A 19289-nucleotide genomic window follows, 5' to 3' on the forward strand; every position below is an offset into this window, starting at 1 on the left:
AAGGCAGGCTTGGCAGGATGCAGTGCTCTTGCTCCAGCCTGGCAAGTGCCTGCCTGGCCAGGCAGGTGCTGCGTGCTGCTGACAACTATATAGCCATACTGCTGCTGGTCCAACAGATCGTGAAATAATGCTAAGGAAGTACTCAGTTGGCCTCAGGAAAGGGTATCTAGAAATTGAACAGGATCTGTCCAAATCTGACGAGAGCCTAACTTATAAATAAACTTGCTCTTGACCTTAAAGCAGGGGTGCTTTTGGAATGAAGCACTTTCTTTCTTCCTTTGCTGAAAATTATGGGTAATGGGAAAATCTCCTGGAGTTTTACAAGAACTGGTTTTATGAAACACTGTAAGCAGCTGAATCTAATTGGGTTGGGGTATATTTAGTGTAAGATAATCCCTGTAAACTGGTTTCTTTTGATGTTGCAAATTCCTCTACAGAATGAGGACTGGAGATAGTGTCATGTATCTCAGGGTAATGATCCCGATCATTGCACATCGAGGAATGTGATCCACATAATAGTCAACCTGAGTAGACCCAAGCCTATGCTGTGCTGCACGTACAGCTTAGCCTTTAGGCCTGTGTTGTGCTGTGAGTATCTCTTAGCCACAGGATAAACGTAGTCAGCTAATTGTAACAGAGAGCTTGTAGGCACCTCTCACTTGCTAGTGGTGATTATGCCATCTGCGAGTCCTTGCCTTTAGCTAAAACTGCAACGAGAACTTCTCATGTGAACATTCTTTCTGTTGGACAGTAGAAATGATGAATGGAGTTGTTTTCTTGTAAGAAAATCATATAATAGTTCAAATGACCAAAACAGGGTAACCCTTCCATAGACAGGGTCTGCATGATGTGCTGTGCCCAGATCAGATGCCTGTTTGATGATGTAGAACTTGGAGTTACCGCTATCTGAAGGGATGTGAGATTATCTATACTATCCTCTCTTCCTTTACAGTGTTAGCACTAATAAATAGCACTTTAAACAATACTTTGCATAGTCTGAGTGCCTTTCTTACTGGAATTATAATGGAACAGCACCTCCAGGTGCAAAACACTCAGTTATCAGTGAAGAGCAATGGCATTTCTCACAGTTGTTAAATCACAAAGCTGGGCTCTCCATGAAGATTGCCTGCCTAGTGCTTGCAAAGATGACTGAATATTCCTGTAATACTACAAAAATATATGCCAGCTGAGATCTCTACACTGAAAAGAGAGCTCACCCTTGCAGTCTAAGCAGACTGAACATGACAGTCCACTATTAGATTGATCTTTTAAATGTCCAGTAATGTGTGTGATGGAAGGACACAGCACTTGTAAATATCTGTGTAACAGTGAAGTATGATTTGCACATAATCTTGCACTGATTTAGTTCTGTAGGTTTAGAAATAAGCTTGTGAAACCAGAAGAGAGTTCTGTAGTGCCATACAGGTATCATTTTTCTTGTGTCAGTCAATTACATAATGCACACCAGGACTAAGAAAATCTCATACTTTATTCATGCTTCTCCAGGCCCAATAGCATGGAACAATTAACACCAAACCACAGAACCACAAAACCACAGAATACTTGAGACTGGAAGGAACCTTTGGAGAGCATCTAATTCACACCCCGCAACTCCAAGCAGTGTCATCTAGAGCTCAGGACTGTGTTCAGTTGGGTTTTGAATATCTCCAAGGATGAGGACTCAATGACCTGTCTAGGTGACCTGTTCTGATATTTGACCATCCTTAGAGTAAAAAAGTTTTTACTGATGTTTAAATAGAATTTCCTGTATTTCAGTTTGTGCCCATTTTGTCTTGTCCTGTCACTGGATATCACTAAGAGGAGTCTGTTTCCACCTTCTTTAGTTCTTTACTCCCTCTCATCTAGGAATTTGTACATATTCATTAGATCCCCCCTGAGCATTCTCTTCTCCATGTTAAACAACCACAGCTCTCTCAGCTTCTCCTTATATGACAGGCATTACAATTTCTTAATCATCTCAGTGGCTTTAACATGCCAATACTGATTCAGAGAGAGGAAGAGATTCCATCTAACAGTTGCATGTCTACTGAAATTAGATTTTTTTTTCGGTGCGTGAGAAAGTTGCTGGTGTAATACCACTTACACACTGATCAAGGCCTGAGAAGCCAATATGGGAGTTTAAGAGAAGATACAGAGTCTGGAGTATCTCTTGGATGTCAGTCTGCAAGATCTGCCAGTGACAAGCTCTACTTTTAGTCTTTGGTGTCTTTCCAGCTCCCTCCCATGGGAAGTAGGTGGCTGTTCAGAATTCATTGCCCCTTCTGAACAGCACCAGATACACATGCACGCCTGAGGGACAGTGAACTTTTTGAGATCCTGTTCTGAATTTTACAGCTATTTAGCTTGCTCATTAAACCATTCAGAAACAAAAGACAAAACCCAGCTAAAATACCCGAGAGCAGTACACCCCCAACCAGGCGACAGACACAATAGGGACTATACAGTAGCTGTCCAGCAGCACCCCAGCTCATTACACAACCTAGCAATTAACTGAAGTTGCCTGTGCTCCTTCCCCTACCTCCATTTGTTCTCTTAAGAGATGACAATTCCTTCTCCTCCTTCCTGTTCAACCCTCTGGGAAAGACGTGCTAGTGATTGCAGGCTTTCCTTTCCCATCACACTGCTGTAAAAAAGCTCCTATTTCCCTGACCACTTCCTTCATGGTTGAAGTAGATTTAGCCCAGGCAAAGCACCAGCTGCAGTACCTCTTGGCCCATTCAGTACACCTATCAATAGATCCCAAGGCAGAAATGACATTCTGTGAGCCTGCTTAATGCCAGCATCCTTAGATGAGTGACAAGGACACTATGGGAAATAATGAACATTAGGGAAATGTAGCTATAGCAACACTAGTATTCACAAAGTGAATTCCCACTGTGAGTGCAAGGAAACTGCTGTTATTGTATATGTAAAAGCACTGACAAAACAGGAACTTGGGCTACAGCATCAGGAGAGAGCATGCCTGGCCTGCAGTCTTGCCACAACCAGTAACACACACAAAAGCACACCTATAGCAGACAGAAACTTAGCTCACACACTTTTGGAAAAGTTGGATGGAATTACAGATCCGAAACTGTTGAGTCTCTGCAAGGAAATACCAAAGCTCACTCAGCTGGCTCCAGGTTTTACTGCAAGTTAAGCACCATGTCATCAAAGGAACCCTCTACTGATAACACTGTCATGCCAATCAGGAGGCTGCCATTGTTCGAGTCAGGAACTGAACCTTGGTCTCTCACTAAACTATACTGCCTCTACCTCACACCTATTTTACCCACTGAAACCAGGCAAAACTTGTAGTTGTCTGTTCAACAGGGACATAGACAGTGCTTTATGGCTTTTTTTTTTTTTTTTTTTTGATCCTAAGATGAAATAATTGAATGACTCTTGGGGAATTTTGACTTGCAGTAGATAAAAGAAATAAAAAGTTAGTTTATTTAACGTGGAATAGCACTGCACATATACCTCCAGAACTCCTGGGTTCCTCTCTTTATCATAGCTATAATTCATTGTAAGACAAGTTCCTCAACAGAATCATGCTTCATTTTCCTTGTCTACTGTTTGGCCATCCTAGAAGAGATGTGTGAGTCACGGGTAATACTTGCAAAGTGTGGAGGAAGTACTCAAGGAAAAGACAATACAAAGCATAAAATATTCTTCATGCTTGCACTTTTCAGTTACCACACATTCCCCTCCACCACTGTGACATGCAAGTTAGAGTACGTGTAGCAAGCATCTGTCTCTATTATTAGGAAATTTGTGCAGTTTCATTAAGGGAAACATTTCACATGACTGAACTATTTCCATTGCGTGTGCCTGTCCCCTGGAAAGAGTAGGATTCTGCTAATGTATCATTTGAATAGTGAGTAGGAACAAAATGGTTATTTCACAGCTAGAAATTCTATTAGTATCACCTAACTTGAGCCACTTGGCACAGAATGAGCATCATTCTTTTGCTTGACAGCAATTTTAGATCAAAAGTTCTAAAACTGCTCCCATAAACAGAATCCAGACAAAGCCTGGGATACCAGCAGCAGTGGGATGACCACGCCTCTCAGCTCAATACAAATGCTCAACTCCTTCAGAGCAACATTGCCCTAGGCAAGAGCCACTCCTTCCAGAGCACTCCATGCCAGCTCCTGCTGAGATTTTCAATCTCATGGAGACTTTTCCACCTACTCCCCTTCTCATCAGCATTCACTCAGATCCCTAGCTAAGAGTGTGGGTGGCTGCTGAGTTACGTTCTTCCGCTAGACTTTGTCAGCAGCTCAAAAGGTCAGGTTCAATTATCCAAGGTCTCTTCCTGGGGACTTACTGGTTTGATCTCTATCAAAGCATCTGGTGAAACTCAACTATCTCCTTGGAGTTCTGAGAAGGACACAGAATAAACTGGGAGCCCCACCACCAAGTAAATACGTTAAAAATATCCATTAAATAAAACTTTTCTTCCTTTCCCTTTGTCAACAGTTCTCCCCTCTTCCCTTTGTCAATAGTTCTCCCCTCTTAGTTGTTCAGTTAACAGGGCAACAGGTTTGTGCACCCCATTTCTGACTGAGCGCATCGACTGCCAGGTTTTTGTAATGTCCTTGAGGAATCCAAAGTGCAGCTAGGCTACCTCCAGGTGGTCAGGACTGCACTGATCAATGGCCTGTAGTCGGCTGAAGTGATTACAGCCTTGGGCATGGAAGAGAAAATTTTACCAAAGCTGCTGCTCTCTGTAGCTTCAGTCCAAGTTGCCCCAAAATTCATTACACAGATCAGCTCCCTGAGAAATCTTCAAAAAGCAATCCATATACAGAAATTGGAACATACAATAAAGTTTCTTACCACAGTCTAGGTTACCAGTTAGCTTTTCGAGGACTGCTGCTGATAGACGAGGCTGGTCCTTAATCAAAGCACGTTTGGTCCCATTCACTTGTCCGCTCCTGACCAGTGAGGATTGGTAAAGTTTAATCACACACTCAACCCGGCTTTTCCACCATGTACACCAAAATGATCTGTGACTATTTGTTCTCACCCTCTGCCAAATCACAGAATAATTTACACTAAAATAAGACATCCATTCACTCCTCAACTAAGACACAGTAATGCGTGTGTTTGTGTGTGAGTGCACAAGTATGCAAGTATGTAACACTGCTCTCTACAGAAGAGAAACAAAAACATTCAACTAAGTGCCCTTTCACAGCTACTAGATATTTTGTCAGTGGGGATTTTGCCTTCATTCCTGTCTGTGCTTTGTGCAGGAGAATCTTTCTGCCCCAAAAGATGCCATGTGTGTAGCATGGTGGTGAATATGGCTTTCTCTCTGGGTATGGACTTAACAGCTGATCACTGTGTCGTAATAGTACCATGAAAGCCTCTGTATCAGCAGAACTGTTTCCTGCTCCAGTGCTGGTCAGGGAAGCTAAAATAATGGGCTTACCAAACACTAAACTGCAAAGACTCCATATAGTCTGCTATGTTAAAGGCCTAAGGTCTGTCCAAGTAGCTTTAGGCTCATGCTCTGTGCTCACTCTGCCCATGTAAATATCCACTAACTAGAGGAGCTTTCAATAAGGGCCCAATCTGTGTGTAGTTTTGTGTTTGCATGAACATGAGGCTAGGTCTAGCAGAGTACTAGCAGGAGGGATGGTGACAATGGCCTGTCAGAAGGGAAAATCACCCTGTGAGGATATGTGTGATGGAGCCACTGGAGTGAATTGGGTCGCCTAGTGCTGTCATAAACAATAGAGCTACAGCTCATACAGTGACAAGCAGCATAATGTCACTGCAGAGACGAGCTGGTATGGGAAGGGAGGTAGAGGTCTGAGGAGCTCAAGGGAGGCAACCTGAATCCTTAGAGTGAAAATCTTTCTCCTAAGTAGCTAAGAGGATATCTGCTTTGGACTTGATGGATTTCACCCTCAAAATCCACCTTGCTTTGTCCTTTAACCTAACTCTTACTGAAGGATGAAAAGATAAATAGGCTGCAGCAACACGGTGTGATTGTTTAAACTTACCAGTGACGTTAAGGTCCCAGTTCAGCATTCTTCAAGGGGGGCTGAATTTCAGGAAGTCTTGTGTGTCCATATTCTTGATTCTCAGTAGTAGCTGGATCTGTGGTGCAGCCATCACAATCACTTCTGAAAACTTTGACCATCATTTTACTGATTTCCTCCTTCTATATCCATTCTTTCCCATTACAAATCCTAAAAAGGGATGAAGGAGAAAAGGAGATTGATTGGTAACATTTCAGACTCTTCCCCTTTTATCAAAGGCCTCACAAAACCCTTGGAAAATATAGGGAATCCTCTGTCTTTCATGGGACATACTGTTCCGATATCTAAAAGGGAGAAAATTTTGTTGGTTATTACTTGCTCCATCTTGTGAAGCTGCACAAATGCTGTGCACAAGTAGATCCAAAAAGTGCAATTGCAAAAATGAGAGCAAAGGCAATAGTGCTTACATTTATTGAATTAAAAAGATCTGGAAAAAAATGAAGAAGTCATCCACATATATCTGCATGAAGATCAAATGGGATCATTCATTTGAACTTCAAATATCCCATTTCCACTTTCCTTACCAGAATTAGCTTGAATATAACATTAACTTCACTACCTTTCCCTTCACTGAAGTTTTGTGCTCGTTCTCAGACCCACACCTAATCCAAACGCTGTCACGCATATCTAACCACTCACAAGTGCGTTACTGAACTTACCCACAATAGTACTTTCCAGGCCAAGGCATATATGTGCTTTGTACAAAGTTTAAACATGATGGAGATTGGTTACATCAGAGGGCCTGGCACTACATGATGAGCAAATATGACCTGCATCTTTTGCTTTTTATACTGATATTCTGACCAGGCTGATAAAAAGATGACATTTACATGTCTGCAAAATGCCAAAATCCTCATATTTCAGCTCTGTTATGTTCCATCAGCATTTCAAGCCCTTTGATGTCTAAACTATACAGTGGTTAGTATGCATCATTATAGCAGCATGTTTTGATTTCGTACTCTTGTGATTCTGAGCATAAAATAAATACAATTTTTGTGGCTTGTTTTTGGGGGAACAGTTTTAAAATTTGTTTTATAAATTAGTTGGGAGTGAAGATCACAAAAGACTTGTGATCCTTCCAGTTCCCACCAGATGTCACCAAGCTCTCAAGGATCTCTGGAGTCAGGGCAGCAGAAGCCTCGCGTTTGAGTGCCAGTCACATACAGTGTCTTTCCCTTTTAAAGAGAACAAGGTAAACCAGCAAATGTAAGGAGCTGAGGACAGAACCTTTCCTTGTGTCAGTGGATGAAACACTGCTGAATCACTACTGAGCCAAAGCTGCTATGATTTCACTGCTGTTGAATAGTTTAATCTGAAAGGAGTCGATCTCCCTTCACTTACTACTAGGGAACACTACCATCACAGTTCTTTTGCTCTCCTCTACCTGAAACACCTGGCAGAGCAGACAGGAGGTACAATAACATGCACAAGAAGGAAGTTTGTGTTACTGCTTTACAGGCTACAGACTGAGATGAAGTGGCCTGTCTGAAACTGCATAAGGAGTCATGAGCTAAACTGAGCACTGAAGCCAGCCTTTGATACTCATCTTGAAAAACACTTGCCAGTAAGCATCTTTCTTTTCAAGGCAGTGGTCCTCTTCTGAGTTTTACTGAGTGCTGAGCATTGTGGTGTCTTGCACAGTATAAATGCCTGAGGTCTCACTACTCAAATATGTGTGTTCCCCAAGAGTGAGCCAGCTTGCCAAGAGGCTCTCCTCAATGCATTGCCATTGGCAGAATAGCACTCTTAAGGCTTTGCCATCAGAGGAAATGTTTAGTCTCAAAGAGATTAGATGCGCAGACTAAGTAAGATGAATAGAAGTTGACAAATATCCAAGATGTACGTTTGAGAACGAAGAGGCTGAATTGGAAATGAATGGATTTTAATGAGAGAAGGGAAGGAAATTCACCATGAATTGCAGACATCTGTTGTCCTGAAAGCACATTGTTCCCCATGGCCCCAGAACAAACATGAAAGGCACACATTCCATGAGGTATTGTTGGGGCTGGCTTGACTATGGCAGCTTGGGCTCGTATAGCACCTTTCATGGAGGGCTTCAAATCGTTTCACTTCTGAGAGGCTGATAGCATTATTCTGAGCTTTTTACAGACACTGAAGTACCACTGAGGCAAAATGACTTGGCCTCACAGTGAGCAGCTCCCAGAGCTGGGAAAGTGAATCCTGATCAGTATAAATGAACCTCTGGCCTAGTGCCTTATTTCTGCAACCTTGCTCCTAGAGAAGCATGGAAGTTGGTTTCTATTGCGCCAGCTCTTGCAAATGACATTGTAATGAAGAGATCCTTGTCCATCAGAATAGCAAAGCCTGTTTGTCCTGTGTAGCTGGGAATAAAGTGCACACTGCTCCCTACAGTGTACACAGCAGCCATGAGCATGCAGAAGAATGAACACAGCTTGGCCTTACTCTTTTGTGCCCTGACAAGCTGACAACAGTCAGAGGGTGATCCAGCTCAGGACTTAGTCTTATGTGTTATTTCTGTGACCAAGCAGGTAACCCTTGTCTTGTCTCCAGCCCACTCAGCTATCAGTGTTATGTTCTCCTCCAAAATAGCTTCCAATCTAGAACTGGAATATCCTCATTGCTAAGGTGTGAGTTGTCTCTAAGAGTTGTGCATATCTTTTTAAAATAGTTCATGACTGTGGACAGAACACACACAAACTGTTCACTGCTCCACAATTACATGGTCCCAGTTCTGCTTCCCAAGGAGGAGAGGGGAAGTACAATCCCAGCCTGGGCTTTCTTTCCACTGTTTTTCCCTACATCAATAAAATGATCTACACAGTTATCACAAACTTCTCTTCTTTTGGGAACTTCTCTTTTTCCTCAGCTGGGCCAATGACTAAATACAGTATCATAGTATTTCCAATGCTTCATTTTCTGACAGAATAATAGTTTCTCTTCCTGTCATAAACATCTTGCTTTGACAGGTACACAGAAACAACCAACATTTAAAAGGCAAGGTTGACGTTGTAACCCCTCCCCTTCTGGTACAGAATCAAATTACCCTTCTTTTCTTCCTCCCATCAGCATTCATTGTCACGCATGCCCATGACAAACCCTACTCATACACATACAAATAGAAAGTGACTATGGGATTGGAAGCACAAGCCTCTGCCACTTACAGAATGCTGCTTCTCTCCTCCACTACAGACAGACATGATCACAACTGACACAGTGCATTTGCTTACACACCAGCCAGCCTTGTTCAGTTTGTGGTGCAGCCCATGCTATTGAATCTCCACTGCTTCTGGTACCCCACTTAGCTAGACTTAGTAATTCTAGTAGCTGGCAGCTCTTTTGCACCTACCTGAGTTGCAATCACATCCATCACCACAATGTGGCTGTAAACTTAAAAGGCCATCTGAACATTTTGCCTGTTAATTGTTTTGTAACTAGTGGGAAATTTTCCAGCTTCGGGGCTATTAGATGGAACTCAAACCGTAAAGAAGATGCGTAGCAGGACTCCAATCAGCTGAACACTGACTTCTAATTTAAAAGGCCTGTATTTTACTGCTGACTCTTTTCTTGATTCATTTGCCTTCTCAAGATTGTTCTATTTCTCATCTGTTAATTATAGCTCATAATTTTTCCCCAATTAAAAAAAAAAATAATGAAGGGAAAAGAATGAAAAAAAAAAATCAACAATGAATTTCAGAATGGATCTGAAAAGCCAAAATCTAGACAAAACTGCAGAGGGCCCCAGGGAGAATTATTGTTTCCAAGCAGTTCAATAAGCAATTTGAGCCAGGGATTACCTTAATTATTCTCTAAAAAAGATTCCTTAGAGGGCAACTAAACTTTTATTGTCCTAATAAAATATTAATGGAGAGAAATAAATTTCCAATATCACTGCTATGTCATGCTCCCAGAAATAGGCACACCTACCATGGCTCAGGCTTAGTAACTTTGGTCCTGCTGTAGAGAGGCAGCCCCACCTGTGGCCTGGCCCTACTGCAAAGCAAAACAGCACATGTCATTCTGAGAAAGCACGTCACCTTAATTGCATCAATGGTCCTCGCTTGCCTGTGTGTACTTCTTTGACTAAGAAATGAGTCTTGCAGAAGTTGATCATAGAAATCTTCCTATAGTGAAGGTTTGTGGTTTCTCCCAGTCATGCAGTCCCTACAGGCATAGCTGCATTTCAGCCTGTGTTTAAAAAATAGCTAATGGAAAATACTTCCACACCCAGTGGCTAATTACTTTCTCCCTCAGAAGTAGTATCTTAGTTTTGTTATGAATGCGCTACCTTTTAACTGTTAGTTTCAAGGGATGGCAGAAAGACCTAAAAGGGACAAGGGAGATCTTGTAGTACCTGTAGCACTGCCCTTATTATGCTTTTGCCTGTTAGACCCTGCTTTTAAATAACTGATAATTAGGGTTTAAAACCCAGTTTGGGTTCCTGTTGTTTCATGTCTGAAAATTTAGAATATGACAAATACATTAGTGATAATTCACTGAGCTTCCTATATGCCACAAGCATCTTTTACTTCATAAGCACGACTCCATGAGCCAGGGGGAAAAAAAAAAAAGGAAAAAACCCCACAGAAATGTTGTAAGACTTTCTTTTAAAGCACAAGAATTAGTGACGCTGACAATTTCTACATGGTTCCAAATGGAACTGCACACAGGTCACACATTGTAGGAGTTTCTTGCTGGCACCCACAAGTTTAGAGGATCTGCTCTCCTCCCTGCCCCATCACCACCAAAAAAGATATAAATATAAATATGAACTGTGATGATGTTCTTGGAAAGAAACATAACAGGTTAGCAGGTAGGAAAGGGGCCACAGTGTTCTTCAGAAGGCTCCTCCATTTGGACCATGAGAGGCATTGTGGGTCATACATACTCCAACTCTGACATAGCAGTTGTGACCATCTAAAATGACCTGCACAACACAGCGTGGGGAGTCAAATCCCCTCATTCACATCCACAGTTTAGGGATGAACAATAATACACATTTTTGAGAAAAACTGCTACTCTGTTCCTTTTCATTTCCTCCCTGGACTTTGAGATGCCTAAACGCCAGATTCTTAGGGACCACACCTCTGTCCAGATTTTGGGTCAGCTGCCTTTTCCAGCACAAACCAAAGCATACTGAGCTCTGACAGTCCCTCAGCTGCCCATCTTTTATCTGAAAGATGATCACTCCAATTGGGACATCTGGCAAGCTGAAAGTAGCATCACAGCATTGGGAGTGTGAAAGGCAATGCTGAGAAATTAAGTCATTTGGTTCCTGAGCACAGCTGGCTGCCTTCACATCCCTGAGAGGGCTAGGGCTTGGGGGAGGGGTATAAATTGCTTGTTTCAAACTGTCCTTATTAACTAGACATTTCATTTAAATTGTACTTAGCACCTGCCTCCAATTACCTGACTTCAAGGCCCATGCGTGACAGAAGCTGGAGCTCTGATTAAACCCATGCTTCGTACTAGTGAGCCATTAAGCCAAATCAAGGCTCGCCGCTCCTTTGAAGGAGATCATTTGTCTTCATTAAAAGTGGCCATCCTTGATTGCCCTGACAGGAGCTTCTCCCTGCAAGATAATAAGGTCTGTTATTGTTGAGAGGTAAAATAATGTATTGCAGTCCCCTAGAGAGTGATTTGTATTTATTAATGTTCTCACAAATTACAGTACCTTGATTAACATGTGACTATGACAGGCAGCAGGGTGTGCTGCTCATCACGGCTATTCACACCAGCTACCATCTCTCCTCAGAATCACTAGATGGTAACAGAACTTAAGGAAGCTGCCTCCTGCCTTTTTATGATGCCTTCGGTCTATCAGGGCATGATGGAGAGAGACTTAGCCAGGTTGTGAAAACCTAACTAATCACATCTGTGATCAGGTCCTAATCTTCAGTCCAGATACAGAATACTACACAAAAGTCTTTACTTTTGTGACAATCAAAATCAAACTAGAATTAATGTAACATGTCCTTCCACAATGATATCATAAGGAAATCATCTCCAGAGGTCCTGTGCATGGATGGCAGGAAGCACACAGGAGATTTAGAACTAGATAAATAGCTGCAGTACCTACTGCAGTGGGACTGTTTGCTAGTCCATCTCTGGGTTCCAGCCCTGGGTATTTTTTGCCCACCCTCCCTGAAATTCAGAGGCTGTAGGTTGGGACAATAGCCAGTTCTGGCTAAAATAAGCTCATTCCATACCCTGGCCTTAAGGTAATTTTCAGCATGCCACTATCCCAGTTCACGTTCTGAGGGAAAATAGTGGTAGACAAACACTTCTTAACGCCCACATCAGAAAACAGGAATGTGTCTGAATATCTGCTCTCATCTGCACTATCAAACTTCTGCTAGTTCAGCAGAGTTCAAAGAGGGATGTTTGATTCAGACCACTATAAATAAAGGAGATACAGTGTGGGGAGAAGTTGAAAGAAGGCAGAACGTTAGAGTAAAGTCAAAAGGGATTTTCCATTGAAGCTTTAGGGTGAAGCCAGTTCCAGTTGTTTCTACTCTATTTCTAAGTCAGAGGAGTTTATGATCATGTTACCAGTTCTCCCTAAATCCATAACTAAACTGAGCTGTTGATACAGTGACAGAAGCTTGCAAAAGCCCTAAACGGATTTATGTCCTGAGTGCTCTAAAGCAGAGATGGGAACTTTCCAAGCAGACAAGCTTCATAGCCAGTTATGGAGGCAAGGTCTGTTTGGTAATTGCAGCTATCTCCACTGAGCGAGCAGAGACCGGTATCCTCCAAATAAGCACAGTCAGTAAGACTGCAGAGCATTTGAGAATTCTGGTCATGCACTATGTGTCCCCAGTCTCATAGTAGAACTTACCCTGCTATGGGACATGACTTTCAAGGGGACCAATCGCATGCCCTTCTGTAAGATATTATTTTGGTCTGTAATAGAAGAAAGCACTTGGCTGCCAAAATAATTCATTTAGTTTGTCTCAGCACTATCTCTACAGCTAAGAAGTGTCCAGGAAAAAGAGAAGTTGCAGTAGCTCCATCTTGTTCTAAACTTTGGATCTCTTTGATTTTGGCAAGTCTTCTCAGTTCTTTAAATACACACTTAAACAGTCATCTGTTTAGAATTGATTTGCTAGTGACATTAGCCAGATGAAGAAGCAGAGCATGTGACCTTAAAATTCTTCAAATGTCTCTTTAAAACGCTCTTCCATAAAGATCTCTACAAAACATCGGGCAATGTTTAGACAACTCGAATGTCCTCGCACTTGTTTCAAGTATCCCACTGTCAGTTCACAAAGAGTCTGAGTTTGCTACAGCCATCCCTTCCGAGTATGACTCTAATTCATTAAGTCTAGCACCTCAGAAGCTTTTATTTTTGATGATCAAATTGCCTGTCACACTGGCCATGAAAATAGCCAGCACTCTGTAACTACTGTTTATTACACAGTTCCTTATTGTTTAACTCTCACCTTGTACATCTTTCCCTGTGTTTCACTTGACTCTTGCTTCACAAATGATATTTAGATGCCATATAGAACTAGCAGCATTTTCAGTGGAAGAGTTTCATTGTTATCTACTGATTTCAACAAAGTAAGTAACACCCGAAAAGTATTCAGTGGGGGAAATCTTATTCCATAATTCCAACTTTTAAATGAATGAGTTTTGATTTAATAATTTGTATTAATTTCATTCATCCTATGCAGCACATGCATATGTCTACGTGAACAGATACATGAAATAATTTAAAAGTGTTCTGCAGTGAAATTTTCTATAATTCTCTTTCTCAGGGAATTTTTGAAATAAAACTTAAGGACCACCAGGGGTCTAGGCCACTGAGCCCAGTTCCATCACACATATGTGAACATTCTTCTACCGTACATATTAGCAGTAGAAGTGATATGGGAAGGCATATCTGAAAGTACATACTGAAAAGAATACAGACTGCATCTTCATACTGTATTTAACTCTGCCATCAGAGCTGTTTGACCCAAGACAGCCAAACAAATGACAGGTCAGCAAGAAGAAAGCAAAGTCTGACTCACTCAAATGTGGCCTGTGAGTGCCTTACTGAGAGCAAGTTCTCTGCTCTCACAAGCTGTTTGGCTTCCTCATAATTCCTCACATGCAAAGTAAAGCCTGTCATCTCTCTTAATGCGTGGCTGAGAACATCAGCCACTTATCAGAAGCTGGGTGATCTGGCAGAGGCATGTTCCTTGGGATGTAACGATCAGGTGGCTTTGACCACGCATGTGCCATTAAAAATGGGGTAGTGCTGTGCATCCTGTGAGTCTCTCAACACCACAGAATTCTGGATTTGTCTAGTCTGACCTTGAAGTCTTTAATTAGTCCATTACACCAACCCTCTGTCATTTCCTCTCAGCCCAGGAATCCTTTGGTATCCTGCCCTGTTATCTCCAAGGCAAATATGAATAAGGGTCTTGATGATTAGATAAATAGTGCAGAAAACAGATGTGAGGGGCTGCAAAGTGTATACATTATGAATAGTATTGCAATAACATCTTTAATCCCTTAATGAGGGCACTTTGTCAGGGTAAGGGAAGATAGACAGACTGAGGGATTTTGCTGCTGTATACAGAAGCCCAAAGAATGCTCTTAAACTAACAAATGTAACCAGCGTCATGACACATTCTTACTTCTTATCTTTGCACTCCATGAAACTTGCACTGATTTGCACATAATTTCAGAAATGCCATTTTTATATTCATGCAAGAGTCCTCTTCCATATATTAATATATTCATCTGTGACTTTAACAACAACATACAGGGAGAGCTGTAAATTGGAAGACAGTTGAGAACAGCTGAAATCTACACACCTTTGTTGAGCATTTTGAGCAATACTTTTCATGATCTGCTCACAGAAGTTGCCGCAAGCTGGCCCAGTTCCATGTTTGGAAAGCCCTCGTGTGCTGCGTAGATTTGCTTGGGAAAGTTTGCGCGTGCCCAGTAACCAAGAAAGTACAGTCTAAGGAGCTGATGGTCTGACACTGCATTATTCCCAGAGCTCTGGGGGATGCCTGCTAATCCTGTAACACATCGAGGCCCTTCTGGGGGGCAGGCCAGATTCCTGTCCATGATCAGAAGTAGCATGCAAGAGGCTTGTCTTGTGGTATTATGGCATTTCTGCCTCCAGACCCAGATGGAAAACAGACATGAAACAACATCTTTTTCCAATAGCTGAGACACTCCAAAGGTTTGTGTTATATTTGGTACTAAAATGGTGGGAGGAAAGTGGGGAGAGAGGAGATGGGGATAAATAAAGCACAGTCCCTTGAACTCTCAATGCAGAGTTATCATTAGCCCTCTCCTTACAAGTGTAAAAGGCAAGGCATGGAAAAGATGAAGAGTTCTGTCTCCTCAGTACTTTGACCAGCATAAGGGATCTGGCCCGAGAAAAAGCTACCCAGAAAAAAAATGGTTGGTAAAGGTTAATACAATTTTAGTATGAAAGGGAAGAATGCACAGTCAGTCACTGTTTCCCCTTCAAGCAACAATCTCCTTCCAGCCTTGGCCTTTACAGCTTTGTGTCATACCACTCTCAAGATACTCTGCAACCTGCCAGTACTAATCTTATGTGGACAGGTTGGGTAAAAATTGGGAAAGTATCTAAAAAAGTTGTCTGCCTTTCTCTCTAGATCTCAACCAAACCGTCTTAATCTGAACGTGTGAACACAGGCCTGGCAGGGTGCATCCAGACCATCAAAGCCAGTCCTCCACAGCTGTAGACAACCAAGCAACAACTGAGCTGGCAGATATATGCAGGCTCTTTTGCAAGATTTCCAGGACTTCCAGCTGGAAAACCCCAGCCTGTGCTGTGGAGCATTAACATAGTACTTCCATTTCAGACTCCAACTGGAACTAGGGGCCATAGAGACAGCCATGAAAAAGAATCACTATTAACAAAAAAGGGACCCTTTGAACCAAGCTTTTCCAAGCTGCCAAGATGAGCCAAAGAATCCATTTGACCAGACACTGTTTCAAGCAGAACAGAACTGCAAAGACTGGAGTCTGCATCCATTTGGGTGAGATGCAGGCAGTTAGTTTATTGCTGTGTCATGGCAGTATCAAATAGGGAAAGGCACTGATATCCTCTTAATGTGAAAAGGTTTCTGGAATCTCTGATGTATGTATTATTCTGTCTGCTATCACAATAATTATTTGATTGCACTGTGCAATTCATCTCCCATCAGGATTGGGACTTCATTGTAATGAGTGCTGGGCAGTCCCTGCCTTCTAAAATTAATACATGAAACATTGGAAGAGATCTGATTTTATGGATGTTTGCACTGGAGATATATCCAATACCAAAACCCTGGTTCCAAACACTTATTAAGTTTATAGTAAAATTATCTCCCACTTTCTTTGATTCTAAAAATAGCCAAAACCAAAAGAGAGCTAGGAAAAAACACTAACATTAACTCACATTTGAGGAGATGGCTTCACTCAGCATAACCCTTCTTCTTGTTAACAGAGAGATTGCCAGTTAGTACTCTGTGACACTGCAACCCGTTTTTGTGAAGGTTTCAATTTCTCCATTCCCTATTCTCCTGGACATATAGTCTTGAGAGGTGAATTATTATACATCTCAAACCTCATCAGTTCAAACCAGAGATTTCAACCCTGCCTTATATTCCATTAGCACCTTAGTGATCTCAAGGGAAGGTGCAAGTCCTTAGCACTGTCCAGATCAGAAAGAGAAACAAAGAACCAGCCCAGCCATTTGTACTACTCTACATATGGTGAGAAATAATCAACTTCTAAGGATTTCCCACATGTTTTATATAGTCAGTGGCTGCATTGAGTAATGCCTGATCATATATTATTTAAACCAAGGTTTGTTTTGTTTTTTTTTTTTTTGTTATGCTGAATCCATACACCATGTGAATTCAAAATGTAATTGTAAAAAAGTCACCTTTTATTCTAGTGAAAAGGAGATTTACAAATCTCAGAGTAGGAGGCCTTTCTTGCCTGTGGTATTAAAAAATCTTCACCCTTTGGTCTTCCTCCAATTTGTTTCAAATGGCATGGGGGAATAAATAGGCATTAGCCAGTCAGCCTCATTTCATGGCTTTGATCAGTTTGTAAATGAACTTCAAGACAGCTTATCATTCTCCAAGTGGGGAAGCTCAGCATCACCAGTGATGAATGCCTATATTTTGTGACTGCACTGAGACTTCCTAACAGCACACATGTGGCAACTTGTGCACCGCTGCATAATGAATTGGATTGGAGAAATTGAAAAGCTTTTCACTCTTTCTATATACAGAGTGGGCACAGCGCCAGACCTGGGATAAGGAAAGGTGCCAAGTTTCCAGTTGTCATGAGTCACTACTGCTAAAAAAGAAAACACATACATTTTTGTGTATGTGTGCATATGTATAAAATATACTCTGCACTTTCTCACTTTTATTCAAAGTAGCCAAATTCAGGACAGTTAATTCCTGTCTAAATTTTTTGAGGGAGAAGGAGGAACTTCTCATTCAGTTTTGTATTCCACAGAAGTGGGTCAATAGCACCTGTTTCCCAATCCTACAAAGCAGCCATGGAATAATGCATATTGTCTACAGTTTCATGGGACTCATCTGATAAAATTACACTTGATACAGCTGATAAAATTAATGGGAATCAATGCTTAAGAATAGATGTGAATTTAATTCCAGTCACACTCACTTCTGCCTTTATAGATAGATACATGGACAATTACCTGTATTAAAGCCTAAATTCACTTCCTTTTCAAAATGTTTGGGCATATCCCTGTAGTAAGGCTACTCTGTGATGAGGGAGCAAATTCAGCACTACATTAATCCTCAGTATAGGCCCAAGTATGCTTCACATTAAGAACATAAGTTAGTCACTATATTCTGCCTAGGAAAGCATCATCAGTCTGTCTGCTAAGGGATGACAGAGGAGGCAGGCAGCGTATGCTTGACCTACTTTGTGTCTATGTCCCACTGAACCGAACCACAAGCACCCTAGGTACTAGTGGTCTGTATAATGTAGCCAAGTCAAGGAGCTTGCTGTGCTTTAATGTGCTTGCTCGCCTGCGTTTTGTTAGGCAGTCTAGCCTGTATAACCCTGGGGGTGTTTACACCATAAAATGCAGCTACCACCATGCAAGCCACCACTTCTAAATGATACAGTGTAATACTGACATTAACATAGGCTGATACTGAACCGCACTTTGGCTGTGAAGACTATCCCTTGGCAAGACAGTGAGTTTAACTGAGTGCCACTTTTACATGGCTTTAAAGCTTGCAGTCCCTGAAGCTTGTTCAAATGTTGCTAGCTTGGGGTATCTGTGTAGGACAGTAGCACAGTACTGTGCAAGATAAATACACACTTTATGCCATTCTGAGTTTTACATCTGTAAAGCAATAAAATTCTTTGTCTATTTGGGATGTTAGATGTTAGTAAGTGATTAATTTAATCTAGATTTACGTGCTATAGTAGAACTCAGAATTTGAATATCATGTTCAGGTGTAGAAATATCTGTTTAGGCTCTCTGAAAATGATAACCACACCAAGCTCTGGGGAGTTCCACCTGATTTACCTCACTGTGTGATGAGCATTAATTAAACTGCGTGCAGATCTGGCAGTGTTGTACTGCAGTTACCTTGAAAATATGACAGCAATTTATTGGCTTGCTACTTAAAAATTGTGTGTGTCTCTGAATGTTTTGATCCAGCAGCAGTACCATGATTCCCTCAGATTAAAGAGAATAAATATTGTCCTTTATTTCTAGCTGATAATGTCTCTTGAAGAACTGTAGTAAAACAAAACTTGAAAACTGTGACAAAATAGAGAAGGTTATTACTGACCAAAGAAAGCTGCACTTACAAAGTGAAGCAACCAGTGACTTTCAGCACTATACAGAACTGTTATAGCTGCAAAGCATCAACTTAAACAAATAAACCCTGTTCTTTGTGAATTCAGAATGGAGCTCTAATTCTACCACATCAATGAAGTCCATGACATTGTTGGAAACATAGGCCAAAGAGATAAAATGTTTTACAGTCATTTTTTATACACTGTAACCTTTGCTGTGAAAAAAAAAAAAAAGAAAGAAAAAAGAAAAAAAGAAAAAAGAAGAAGAAGAAAGAAAAATCAAAAAAAGAGAATGCTTCTAAGTAGAGTGAGAAGATGAGGAGGAGGAGGGGGAGTGAGCGGGAGTGGATGGGTTGGAGCTCAGACCAAGTGTCTCTTCCCTTTAGAATTTGTTGCACATGTCAGCATTCGACAAGCCAGCGGTATTGTTCAGGG

At 41.5% G+C, this 19289-nt stretch overlaps 1 protein-coding gene across 2 annotated transcripts in view; it reads right to left on the reverse strand.

Annotated features, from left to right (window-relative positions):
- Positions 1–6037, reverse strand: part of MAPK8 (mitogen-activated protein kinase 8) — a 142961-nt gene extending 136924 nt beyond the window's left edge. Inside the window, exon 1 of one of the 2 annotated variants that reach the window (XM_054832046.1) lies at positions 6018–6037. The gene's annotated coding sequence lies outside the window, so the exon portion shown is untranslated. Of the gene's footprint in view, positions 1–4845; positions 4866–6017 lie in introns of those variants that run through there. The other variant, XM_054832050.1, reaches the window with a different exon arrangement.
- Between the last annotated feature and the right edge of the window lie 13252 nt (positions 6038–19289).

The sequence above is a fragment of the Grus americana genome, chromosome 7 (genome assembly GCF_028858705.1).
Source record: "Grus americana isolate bGruAme1 chromosome 7, bGruAme1.mat, whole genome shotgun sequence".
NCBI lineage: Eukaryota > Metazoa > Chordata > Aves > Gruiformes > Gruidae > Grus > Grus americana.